General features: G+C 42.1%; 1 protein-coding gene across 3 annotated transcripts in view; it reads left to right on the top strand.

Moving 5' to 3' along the window:
* The first annotated feature begins 4341 nt into the window (after positions 1-4341).
* The window catches only part of SYBU (syntabulin), a 127058-nt gene continuing 118010 nt past the window's right edge, over positions 4342-13389 (top strand). For 2 of the 3 annotated variants that reach the window (XM_044928630.2, XM_044928628.2), the window contains exon 1: positions 4342-4714. The gene's annotated coding sequence lies outside the window, so the exon portion shown is untranslated. The remainder of the gene's footprint in view (positions 4715-13389) is intronic. The other variant, XM_044928631.2, reaches the window with a different exon arrangement.

Below are 13389 nucleotides of genomic sequence, written 5' to 3'. Positions count from 1 at the left end.
CCTATCCCCTTTGACAAGACACTGTTGCTATGGTGATGGTTTGCTGGCCTTTGGCTGAGCATCTTCAGATGGCTTTAATTTGTGGGGACAAGCTAAGACATGTTTGAACCACTCTCCTCACACAACAACCTGACTAAAGAAAACTCTTTATATTTAAGAACAAATTATCCATTTTTTTACAAAAAAACCTCCATGGCTTGGAATCTGTCTATGTGATGAAAGTGAAAGTGAAGTCGCTCAGTCATGTCCGACTCTTTGTGACCCCATGGACACCAGGCTCTTCCATCCATGGGATTTTCTAGGCAAGAGTACTGGAGTGGGTTGCCTTTTCCTTCTCCAGGGAACTTCCCAACCCAGGGATCAAACCCAGGTCTCCTGTACTGTAAACAGACGCTTTACTGTCTGAGCCACCAGGGAAGTCTGTCTATGTGATGAAAACTCTCAAATGTTTACCTTCAACCTCTAACCTTCAAACTTTCACTCCATAGCACCATCTAGATGCCTAATTATTATTTAACATTTCATATGACCAACACAGGAACAAATCATTTCTTCCCATTCTCATTCCAATAATCACAATCACATCTTGACCCATCAAAGAAAATTATACCCCTATTCACTCAGTTATTCAGATCAAAATCCTTGGCATCATCACCACATTGCCTATTTTACCTTCTTTAAAACACTTAGTACCTGAATGATTTGTTTGTTTATACATCTCTTTATCTGACCCCATTGCTGTGCTGTGCTTAGTTGCTCAGTACCACTCTTTGGGACTCCATGGACTTAGGCCAGCAGGCGCCTCTGTCCATGGGATTCTCCAGGCAAGAATACTGGAGTGGGTTGCCATGCCCTCCTCCAGGGGATCTTCCCAATTCAGGGAGTGAACCCAGGTCTCCCTCATCGCAGGAGAATTCTTTACAGTCTGAGCCACCAGGGAAGCCCAAGAATACTGAAGTGGGTAGCCTATCCCTTCTTGAGGGACTCTTCCAGACCCAGGAATCGAATCAGGGTTTCCTGTATTGCAGGCGTATTCTTTACCAGCTGAGCTACCCAGAAAGTCCCTGACCCCATTAGAATATCAGATTTTGCACAGTAGAAATGAAAACTATTTTGTTCACTGCTACATTTCTAGCACCTAAAACAGTGCCTGATATACAGTAGGTACTCAAAGAAAAGTTAGTGACTGATCCTGTCTCATCCTATGGTATCAGATTCTTATTTTAGAATTTTCAACAATATTCTCAAGAATGTGATGTGATTGTAGACTACTTAAATTCCTCTGGGCATTTGTTTCTTCATTTATAAGATGAAGGATATTAAATAACCTGCACATGTCCATTTATGCTAAAACTTCATAACTGTGATTCAAGCTTACATGAGTTATAAACTATTCCTCTTCCACTCAGTTCACTATTGATTTCCACTTAGCTCCTTCTTGCTGTCATATATAAGACTGTTTGTAGTCATAGTTCTCAAAGCACTTTTGTTTCCAATATTTCCTTTGACACCTCAGACTCCTGGAGCACTATACCTACTACTTACGTTTAACCAGTGAAGAACTACAGGCTCAGAGATGGTATACAAGTTGTTCAAACTCACCATGTATCTCTCCTCATTAAACCAATCTGTTGTGAATAAAAGTTGCTGGCTTGGCTAAGACTTTAAACATTCTATAGTCACACTGTAGACCTAGGAATTATAATAAATAATTTTTCTTCAAATATTTTAAATAAATATGCATCATCATGTATGTGGTTTAAGGGAATCTAACACAGGTTTCCAATCTTCCCAAGGATTTTGATTAGGCTTTCTGCAAGAAAAGACAAAACTACTGGTATGTTTGAGTTGAGTGACAAAAGTTGAACAGATCCACTCCCTGTCTACCTTGCCATAGCATCTAATATTTCTCCCATTTGACTATTTCTTTGAATAAAGGCATTGCCTCCAGAAAGTCCCAGAAGTGAATAGGAACACAGAATAATCAGAAATACTTGGGTCCAAATCCTCACTTCACCATTTACTAGTTTTGTTATTGTAAACAAGTCATTGTAAACAAGAAAAGAAGAACTTTCTTTTCTTCATCAGTAAGGTGTGACAGCTTAAGGAAAATGTAACAATTATATTAGATGACATAAACTGGTGTCTGGTACATAGTATACACACAACAAAAGTGAGTTCCTCCCCACTCCAGTAACTTAGAGGAGTAACAGCAACCTAATCAAACTTTAAAAACAAGCCTTAAGGAAATGGAAAGAGGAAAAGGAAAAACAAATTAAGTCTGGAATGTGGTACTGCGTAAATGCTGCTCAATGAATAAATAAATTATAATCAAGTTCTAGCTCTATATATTTAAGGAAGTGAAGAACTGAACTTCAAATATTCTTAGCACAAGACAATTACAGTTTATCTCCATAAAAGAAAAGCTGGCATTTCTTTGCAATCACTTTAACTGAATTTGTTTTCCTTTAATTCTGGGTTCCTGAAAGGATCATGTGGCTTCTGTGCATCATTTGAAACCTCCCAACTTGTGAACTCGTTATTTAACATTATTCTCAAGTCTAGAGAAACCAAACAAGAATTTTCTGTAGTTTCGCACCTGCCGGGATGCCCTCAGTGGTCTCTATTTAAATCTAGAAACTAGGAAGAAAGAAGTAGGTAAGGGAGAAAGACTCCCCCCCCCCCCAAACCCAAGAACTGAGGAAGCATGACTGACACATCTCAAAGGCTGGAATAGGCCATCTTTTAAAGTCCTTTCCAACTTCACGATTCTATAAACGTCCAGGTTTCTTCTAAAATGATATCTACAAGAGTTTCTATAATTACACTGTATTCTTGCAACATGTCCAGGGAAGAGGGGCTTGTGCTTTGATGTTCATCTAGAGGTATTTATTGTATTCTTTGGATCCCCAAGGAATGAATCTCCAATCACTTTACGCTGGGGGCCCAACTGCCTCTGCCTCAGAAAGATGTAACCAGTTCCATGGTAAAAGATCTTTAGGCTTCCCAGGTGGCTCAGGCGGTAAAGCGTCTGCCTACAATGCAGGAGACGGGAGTTCGATCCCTGGGTCGCGAAGATCCTCTGGAAAAGGAAATGGCAACCCACTCCAGTACTCTTGCTTGCAAAATCCCATGGACGGAGGAGCCTGGTAGGCTACAAGCTGCTGCTGCTAAGTCGCTTCAGTCGTGTCCGACTCTGTGCGACCCCATAGACGGCAGCCCAACAGGCTCCCCCGTCCCTGGGATTCTCCAGGCAAGAACACTGGAGTGGGTTGCCATTTCCTTCTCCAATGCATGAAAGTGAAAAGTGAAAGTGAAGTCGCTCAGTCGTGTCCTACCCTCAGCGACCCCATGGACTATGCAGCCTTCCAGGTTCCTCCATCCATGGGATTTTCCAGGCAAGAGTACTGGAGTGGGGTGCCATTGCCTTCTCCGAGGCTACAGTTTATGGGGTCGCAAAGACCTGGACACGACTGAGCGATTTCCATGGTGAACGTTCTTGATGGGGCTGGCATGGGGCTCTTGGAACGTCGGAGGGAAGAGTACCTTCTCATCAGTCGCCAAATTCCACCTTAGTTTTGCATTTGGACCGACCCACGAATTGGAACGGCTTTCTTCCCTGTGCCGACGTTTAAGTGAAAGTGAAGTCGCTCAGTCGGGTCCGACTCTTTGCGACCCCCATGGACTGTAGCCTACCAGGCTCCTCCCTCCATGGGGTTCTCCAGGCAAGAGTACTGGAGCGGGTTGCCATTTCCGTCTCCAGACGTTTCCTCCAGCCTTACCTAAAATCAGTGCGAATTTTATCTCTATTGCACTGCTGCCGCTGGGGTATTTTACTTGGTTTTTAAAGCCCAATAGCTATTATCTCCTTAGAGGTAGAAAGTGATTGACCACGTTTATCCTCGGGGTCAGGAAATTCAGACACAGACACCTTGTTTAGACGAGGCGCCCAAGGTCGAGGAGAGGCTGCAGGTAAGTCTTGACCCTGAATTTTGGGCAGTGTTTCCTTAGCTGCCTCACACAGGCTGCGGTCGCGAGAGGAAATTTTCCCCGGTAGAGGCCGTCCTCAAGGGCACCTCAGGACCACGCCGCGGGGTTCAGGGGTTTGCATCTCCCGCGCGGAGACCGGGTATTGCTTCACCCGGTGAGTGAAGAGCGCGAGGCGGACTCCAGCCTCAGTGACCCCGGGCATCCGCACGCGCGCGAGAAGGAGGTCGCGCAGCGCACACCTTCCCTCCCTTGGCCCGGCCTCCCTCCGCGGGCGGGAAGCCGCAGTCTCCGCAGTGCGCCGCCCCCACCCCTAGCGGCTTTGGGAAACGAGCCGGCGGGGAAGGCGGCTGGGGGCCTGGGCGACTGAGCCCGAGCCTGCGGGTCGGCCGTCCCCGGAGCAGTAGCCCGCCGCCGCGCCCCGCCTACTGGTCCCCGGCCCGCTGGTCCCCGCCCTTCTCCCCACGCGGTTCGCGGACCGGCGGCTGCAGAGGCCGAGGGGCCGCCACCCGGATCCTAACGCGCGGGCGGCGAAGGCACCACGTGTCCGGCCCGGGCAGGCGCGGGCGGAGCGGGCCGTGCCCGGCTCCCAGAGCCCGAGCGCACACCCGCGGCGGCGCCGGGTCCCATCCGCACCCGACGCCGGCCCAGCCGCGCCCCGGTCTCCCGGGCTCGTGCGGATGCCTCCTCCTGGACGGCGCGATGGGGCCTTTCTGGGAGAGAAAGGGTAAGAATGGGCATCTGTGAGGGCTCTGCGGGCAGTGCCCACTGGCGCCGGAGGGCGACGGATGCTCTGTGGTCCAGTGAGGGCGGAGATGGATGCTCGGGACCCCGGCGCCGCCCCTTCCAGTGGTGGGGGCCAGGCGGGGGTGGTATCCAGTGTTCTCCGGAACCCGCAGAAGAAGGTGGTGGAAAATGGGGACTTTCAACAGAGGAAGGCAGCGGGGACAGTGTCCCTGTTTGATTGGTTTTTGAGATGATTGAGCTGGACTTCTTGTTGCAACAGGCAAGGCTGACCAGGCCGTCGGTTGGGGTGGAGGTGGGAGGGGTCTCCCTTTAGTAATTGTTGGCGGAAGTGGGGCTTGAAAAGGGTGCCTTTTGATAAAGAAGGTTCAGTAAAGAATTGATGGTATCCAGAAAGAAAGCCTCAGGCGATCTCTTCATGGGTACGTGCAGAGTCCCCAGAGCACACTTGTCAAGTTTCTCCTCCCTTGGGGACTTTTCACCAGATTATTTGGTGAGGAGGGAGGACATTTTTCATCAGTGTGTTAGAAGGGCTCAGTTGATGAGCTCAAAAACATCCTCATACTGGATGTCATCTTCTTGCTGGGTGAATTTAATATAGGAGTGAATCGTAGAGAGCTGGAAGGTTGAATTGGTGCATGGGAGGAGAATTTTAAAGCTTTAAGTGGAAGAAGCCACTTGGTGTAAACAGCTTTGTCTTTCTCTGGTTCTCCAGTGTTGAGCAAGTAGTGACGTCAGGGAAAGCAGGAAAGTCCACTGCTGGGTTCCTGGAAGGTCCTATGGTTCTGACCCCAGACCCTGGGCAGCAGAAGCAAAGAGCAGCTTCAGGGTCCTGAGGCTTGCTTCTCAGAAAAGAGCCAAATTTGAACACCGCAGTTCAAAATTTTCAGCTTTTAAGTTTCTGCTGCAGCACTTGGCTGGGCATACATTACAGATGTTTGCTTCTTCTTCTTCTTCAGATGTTTTAGAGGCAAAGGAAGTCAGGTCAGCACAGTGCCAAGTTTTCTCCACTTGTGCTTTTGGGAGAGCAGCAACATTTGTCCCCTTGAAATGGGGGAAATCATATTTTTTACTTGCTTCAGATTTTACAGCAGCAATGTATTATCATAATGCAACTTTTGGTTTCCTAATTTATGTGACAATGACACTATTTTAATGCAAAATACATTTATAACACACCGTTCAATCCTTGTTGATCTCCACATATTTAAATCAAATTTTATTAACTTGATTTGCATGCAGTAATCTTTAAAGTGGTATCATAATTGAGTCCAAATAATTATATGAGTACTTAAATGCTGGTGTCCTAAAAAATAGTTCAGCTCTTCACTTTTATCGATGAGTTGCTGAGTCTGGCAGAGAGTAAGTAAGTAGTCCAAGAACATGAATTAGTCACTGGCAAACTTAGAACCAGCCATCTCCTAACACCCAGTCCTGTGGTTTTCTCACATTTTAGTAAAAGTGTGTAAGAGATAATTAAAAGAGTAATCTTACAATTGGCCTGATGGGCAGTGCTTAGAGATGGGGGTGAAAGGGTCTGTGACTATAACTCGGTAGCAGGAAGGAAATCTTTGTCATGATGGAAGGTTATGTATCTTGATTGTGATGATGGTTATATAACCATGGTTATGTATATGTGTGTATGTCTGTGTGTGTGTGTGTGTGTGTGTGTGTGTGTGTATATATATATATGAAAGTGAAAGTATTAGTCACTCAGTCATGTCCGACTCTTTGGGACCCACCAAGCTCCTCTGTCCATGGAATTCTTCAGATAAGAATACTGGAGTCGGTAGCCATTCCCTTCTCTGGGGGAATCTTCCCAACCCAGGGATCAAACCTGGGTCTCCTGCATTGCAAGCAGATTCTTTTTTGTCTGAACCACCAGAGAAGCCTATATATATGACACTTTATCCCATATGTATATAGGATAAAGTGTCATAGAGCTATGAACACACATTGCACTAACTCAGTCTCCTACTTTTGATATTGTACTGTACTATGTAAGATAGACTCACTGGGGGAAACTGGACAAAAGGTATATAGGGATTTTCTGTACTATCTTTACAACATCCTATGAATCTATCATTATTTCAAAATAAAAGCATTTTTTAAAAGTCATTTGTAAGTACATCAAATTCCAAAGCATGTTTCTCCATGGGAGAAGGCATTATTTCCAGAATTTCAGTTACTCTGGTGTCCTTGACAATTTTTATTATCTCTAAATACAAATTGTAATTCTCTTAATACTGTCATTTAAATTGACACACTTTTGTTTTTTTACTTAAGCCTTCATCTAAGGAGTAATATCCACGTAATATCAGGTTGAGGTGTTATGTTACATGTCCCAAAATATGTAAAAATAGAAATATAACTTTAAAGAGACTTATCCGCCTAAATCACCACCACCCTGGGAATGCTGTGTAATGGCAAGGCTTTGAGAAGTGTTCCAGGGAGTGATGAGGGAGGCAAGCCCAGCTCTGCAGAACAGCTCATGATCAGTGCTGCAGAGGGAGAGAGAACTAGGTCGCCCCACATCCATTTGAGAATGGCTTCTCATTCCTTCTAGAAAAAGACAGTTTTCATTAAGCTTTTTAAATTATAAAATATTCCTAAAATAACTTCAAGTCTTTACCAGAGTGGAGCATCTCAGAAAGAATATAGCAGTTAGAAGCTATATTTGGTTTTTATTTCTATAATTTATGATAATAATTATTCAAGTTGTCTCCCAGGCTTAATCACCAAGTCATCGGTATGTGGGATTTTTCTGTCTCTTCGTTCAGAGCATATTAACTCATTTTGCTTAAACTCTGTGGCCTTTGGTTTGCTATAGAGGTCTCTTTGAAAACAGCCCATGGATGAGAAAACCTTGGCATACTCAGAGTGAATTTTTAAAAACGGTATGAAAAAAGATAGGTAGTTAAGTGTGGAAGAACCGTAACAGAATTATTAAAATGCATCCCTGAAAAAATGCTTTTAAGGAACTTTAATTCATTGTGCCTCTGCTAATTCTAAAATAAACTTTATGCTAAGTCACTTCAGTTGTGTCTGACTCCTTCCAACCCCATGGATTTTAGCCAGCCAGGCCCCTCTGTTCATGGGATTTTCCAGGCAAGAGTACTGAAGTGGGTTGCCATGCCCTTCTCCAAAATGAACTTTGGTGATCATAAAGATCATAAACATTCTTCAGTGAGAATGTTCACTCATGAGGAAGGAAAAAAAGAAATAAAGCAATTCCTTTTAACAAAAGCATTCTTCAGGGCCATGATTTTTTTAATTTAAATAATCTATCTTCAAACATTAAAATGATCTATTGCCTTGTTCTCAACTTTGCTTCTCAAGAAACATAGGCATATCTCTTGGACAACTGAAAAATATCTTCCTAAACCTTCCAGCCAACAACTTCCAGATTTGAGAGGAAGGAATATTGATTCTTTGACTCTGACTGAATCAACATAAGGAGAAATAAACTCAGTCATAGCCTAACTCCCCCAGTTATTTCTGACCCTTTGTTTTTTAAAATTTTTAATTACCTACAAAATCAGATGGGATTATTTTGAATACATGGTAATTTTTCAAAATCATTTTTCTTACCCCTCCACCATTATGGCGGAGAAGGCAATGGCACCCCACTCCAGTACTCTTGCCTGGAAAATCCCATGGATGGAGGAGCCTGGAAGGCTGCAGTCCATGGGGTTGCTAAGAGTCGGACACAACTGAGCGACTTCACTTTCACTTTTCACTTTTATGCACTGGAGAAGGAAATGGCAACCCACTCCAGAGTTCTTGCCTGGAGAATCCCAGGGTCAGCAGAGCATGGTGGGCTGCCGTCTATGGGGTTCGCACGGAGTTGGACACGACTGAAGTGACTTAGCAGCAGCAGCAGCCACCATTATGGATAGAAAAGCCAGAAATGGTATCAGAATAGATTCATTCATAGGTCTACACTAGACTTTACCATGCTTGCCACCTCATTTTAGAATTAGTTTGCCACAGCATGGTGGGATTTAAAAACAAAGATGAGGTGTTTTTCCTTCTATACTGATGTTGGAACAATCACTGCCAGGTGTGCGATGATTTCATCCTCATCTCTAATTTCTTTAGCTTGTGGAAAGTTGATCAAAGATGGCAGCGTATCTGGCTTATTTGAATATCAAAGTATTCAAAATGTTGATCTATGTGGAGTGTGATCATATCCCAGCCTATACTCGTTGACTCTATATCATGTCTAATTCAGTACTTTACCCTAGCAGCATGGCAGGTGCATAATAAACATTTTAAAAAGAAAATTTAAAAGAATAATTAAAACTGTTAGCTAACAACACCCATGTGTCACAGTGCAATGTGTTTTTCACTGAGAATTTCATGTCCTATGCTGAATGCAGAGCAAAACTTCAGAATGCATTTAGCACACAAAAATACACATTTGTAAAATGCCCCTATAATTTAATGTCCAAATAGGATAAATGTAGTGTGTAAATTCCATAAGAGCAAAGATTTTTGTTCCTATTGCACTCCCAGCACCTAGAACAGTGCTTGGCAATGGCATGTTTCTAATAAATGTTTTCAAATGAATGAGTAAATGACAGAAGACATGTATATATACACATAAATGTATTCAGATTTTTGAGAATATATTAACATTAATTTCAAAATTCAGCTCCAGGTTATTTCCCCATATGGTCTTTTGAATTGCCAGATTGTGGTTAAGGTGAATACTTCTAGTGTAAGGACTGCCCATGCCTTCGTTGGGATTTTCCTTATATTGAGATTAAATTTGAACTCATCTAATTGTAATGTCTGACTGTCACCTAGCCAGAACTCTCAGCAGTGATATGTGAAACCTTGTCAGATGCCTCACCCAAGGTCACATGTCCCAAGCTGGCACCCAGTGGGTCAGATTCGTTCTACAAATGTATTTTGTTTTGTTTTAAAATCAGGAATGTGTGTGTATGTGTTCAGTCATATCAGACTCTTTGCGATCCCATGGGCTGTAGCCCGCTAGGCTCTTCTGATCATGGAATTTTCCAGGCAAGAATAATGGAGTGAGTTGCCATTTCCTCCTCCAGGGAATCTTCTTGACCCAGGCTCTTTACCACTGAGCCACCTTCAACCCAGGAGAGTATTCATTAATAAAAAGTTGCAGTTAAATTTTTTAAAGTCACAATGATTCACATAAAAATCCCAGATTTCTGACTTCCCTGGGAAAATAACATCATTTAGAGCTGAGAAGTAGTAGCTGGGGCACAACCTTCTCTATTCGCAGTGCCCATTACCATTCCATTTGATAGTATACTGGGCCATTTGTCTTATTTGTGTTAATCGCCTGGTCTAAGTAAATTTCTGTATTTGCAACATCTGACCATTTCTCAGATTTACTAATTTTAACCCTATTAGTAAAAAAAAAAAAAAAAGAAAAAAAAGACTAGGCTTGCTAAGTTATTCTTTGGAGCTAAAGCTAATTTCTGAATATTCTTTTCTTTTTCAAGTGCTCAGAAGCCATCTTTTTATTAATTTGTTTCAGAATATTCCCTAATATTTTATGTTGGTTTTAAAGACTGTTCCTTCTAATTTGTGAAAATCAAAACTGTGTACTTTATTTCTATATTTTTACCCTCCTGGCATCTCTCTTCATCTCCAGATTCTTCAATGACACTAACAATGTTATAATCTTGTTTGTAAAAGCTGAGATTATAATTCCCAGTACATAATCTGTCAAATGAACTAAATGCCTTATGAGAAGCTAGTAGTATTAATTTGCTTGAGCTTTAGTATCCTCTTCAAATTTTATTCTATGCTTTTTAGTTTGGAAATCATTTTACTTGACAGAAAAGCTAAAGAGTAGCTATAAACTTCTGTCTTCTCATAGCCATCCATCATCCACCAATATTAAAAGAACTGTAAGAAGTAGTGGCTGTACATTTTTCTTTCTCTTCTCCCTTCCAACATAATTGAAGTGAATAGTTTTCTCATTCTTAATATTTTTTCAAGTCATAGTTCAAAATTAGAGTCCAGTCTTCCTGTTACTTAAAGAAGGAAATGGCAACCTACTCCAGTATTCCTGATGGGAAAATCCCATGAACAGAGGAGCCTGGTGGGCTATACTCCATGGGGTTGCAACAAATTGGACAACTGAAGTGATTTAGCACACTTCCTGATACTGCGAACCAAAGTATTGCTGTACAAGTGTTCCTGGAAGTATAACCTTAGATTTTTCAATTTTTCACATAATAATAATAGTATGTATTATCATAATATTTAGCTCAGATTTTAAACTGAGCCATTTTGTCTGATACATGGTGATGATGTAAAGGAGAGATTACAAAATAATATCCTGAGTGACCTTCTGAATTGAACCTGTAAGATGAATACAGGAAGGAAAGGGGGTGACAAGTTATTTAATTCTTTGAAGCTATGGGATAAAATATGAACTTACTCTTAGAAGTGCACATATTTTCTTATTCCTTGAAGAAAACTGCAAACCTTTGGTAACCCAACCACAGTCAGTTACCTGAGTTTAAAACCATAAAAATCAGCTTAAGTTCAACTTACTAACACTGAGCTGACATGTTTTGTAGAACAAATGAAGAATGGGGTGAAAGGTAGTATTAACCTGTCCTCTCCCTTCTTTCTTGGTTTAACCTGTGCCCAGGGAAACTCAATTCATAATTTCATCAATTTCACACCATTAATACGCATTAAATTAACTTTAAAAGGTAGGATATAATAGTTTGAATGAGTAGGAACCATTAAACCTAATGACACTTAAATGCATTTATCACAGTGATGCATGTCTTTAAAAGGGCCATTATGTTTTTCCATAAGATAGAAGGGGTTTGAAAGTGTAAAATTTATTTTATCCGGCTGAACATTTGTGCAGAGTATCCATTTGATCCTTAAAACATATGAAAATTGAAGATCGCTCTCATTATGTTATTTCTTATATTTCAGCCTAAGGGGGATGTTTCCTGTACCTCTCAAAAGGCTGAGTGCTTTCGGTGCTTTGTCCGTGGTGCTGAAACTGGCTGTACCATAGGGGCCTCATCACAGGATGAGATAGAAAGGGGAAAAAAAGGATTGACATTTATTCCAATTAACGACTTATAAGAATAAAAATATTGATTTAGAAATGAACCCATTGTTCAAATTTATAATCAGCATAGCAAGAAAATTTGCACATCTTTCTAAGTTTGTGTATTTGAATAGTGTGCAAAATGAGGGCTGAATTGGCAAATATTTGTTTTTTACTTATTTGAAGTACAGCTTGGGAATTTTTGTCATTTTTTTCTACACTTCTATTATTCATTAAAGTACACCTATAACAATAATATTTAACTTTCGTCCATCTCTATTTGTTTTTCAAGAACTCTTAATTTTGGATTTTCATAAGCCCATAATATTGTTTTCTCTCTGTGACATTTATTACAATAAACACTTTGGGCATTCTTCCTATAATTTTAAGGGCTTCCCTGGTGGCTCAGAGGTAAAGAATTCTCCTGCAATGCAGGAGACATGGGTTCAATCCCTGGGTCCGGAAGATCCCCTGGAAGAGGGCATGGCAACCCACTCCAGTATTCTTGCCTGGAGAATCCCATGGACAGAGGAGACTGGCGGGCTACAGTCCATAGGATTGCAAAGAGTTAGATGTGACTGAAGCAACTGAGCATGCACTCACATACAATTTTAAACCACAGGAAAAGCCACACATCTTCAAATAGTGGACCAATGTTTGAATGGGCCAGTATTTGAATTGTAGGTATCAGTTCAGTTCAGTTCAGTTGCTCAGTCGTGTCCGACTCTTTGCAACCCCATGAATCACAGCACGCCAGGCCTGCCTGTCCATCACCAATGCCTGGAGTTCACTCAAACTCACGTCCATTGAGTCGGTGATGCCATCCAGCCATCTCATCCTCTGTCATCCCCTTCTCCTCCTGCTCCCAATCCCTCCCAGCATCAGAGTCTTTTCCAATGAGTCAACTCTTTGCATGAGGTTGCCAAAGTACTGGAGTTTCAGCTTTAGCATTATTCCTTCCAAAGAACACCCAGGGCTGACCTCCTTTAGAATGGACTGGTTGGACCTTCTTGCAGTCCAAGGGACTCTCAAGAGTCTTCTCCAACACCACAGTTCAAAAGCATCAATTCTTTGGCGCTCAGCTTTCTTCACAGTCCAACTCTCACATCCATACATGACCACAGGAAAAACCATAGCCTTGACTAGATGGACCTTTGTTGGCAAAGTAATGTCTCTGCTTTTCAATATGCTATCTAGGTTGGTCATAACTTTCCTTCCAAGGAGTAAGCGTCTTTTAATTTCATGGCTGCAGTCACCATCTGCAGTGATTTTGGAGCCAAAAAAATAGAGTCTAACACTGTTTCCACTGTTTCCCCATCTATCTGCCATGAAGTGATGGGACCAGATGCCATGATCTTTGTTTTCTGAATGTTGAGCTTTAAGCCAACTTTTTCACTCTCCTCTTTCACTTTCCTCAAGAGGCTTTTTAGTTCCTCTTCACTTTCTGCCATAAGGGTGGCATCATCTGCATATCTGAGGTTATTGATATTTCTCTCGGCAATCTTGATTCCAGCTTGTGCTTCTTCCAGCCCAGTGTTTCTCATGATGTACTCTGCATATAAGTTAAATAAGCAGGGTGACAGTATACA

This window comes from Bubalus bubalis, chromosome 15 (genome assembly GCF_019923935.1).
Source record: "Bubalus bubalis isolate 160015118507 breed Murrah chromosome 15, NDDB_SH_1, whole genome shotgun sequence".
Taxonomy (NCBI): Eukaryota; Metazoa; Chordata; class Mammalia; order Artiodactyla; family Bovidae; genus Bubalus; species Bubalus bubalis.
The sequence above is the reverse complement of the archived record's forward strand: the minus strand, read 5'-3'. Positions and strand labels throughout refer to the sequence as shown.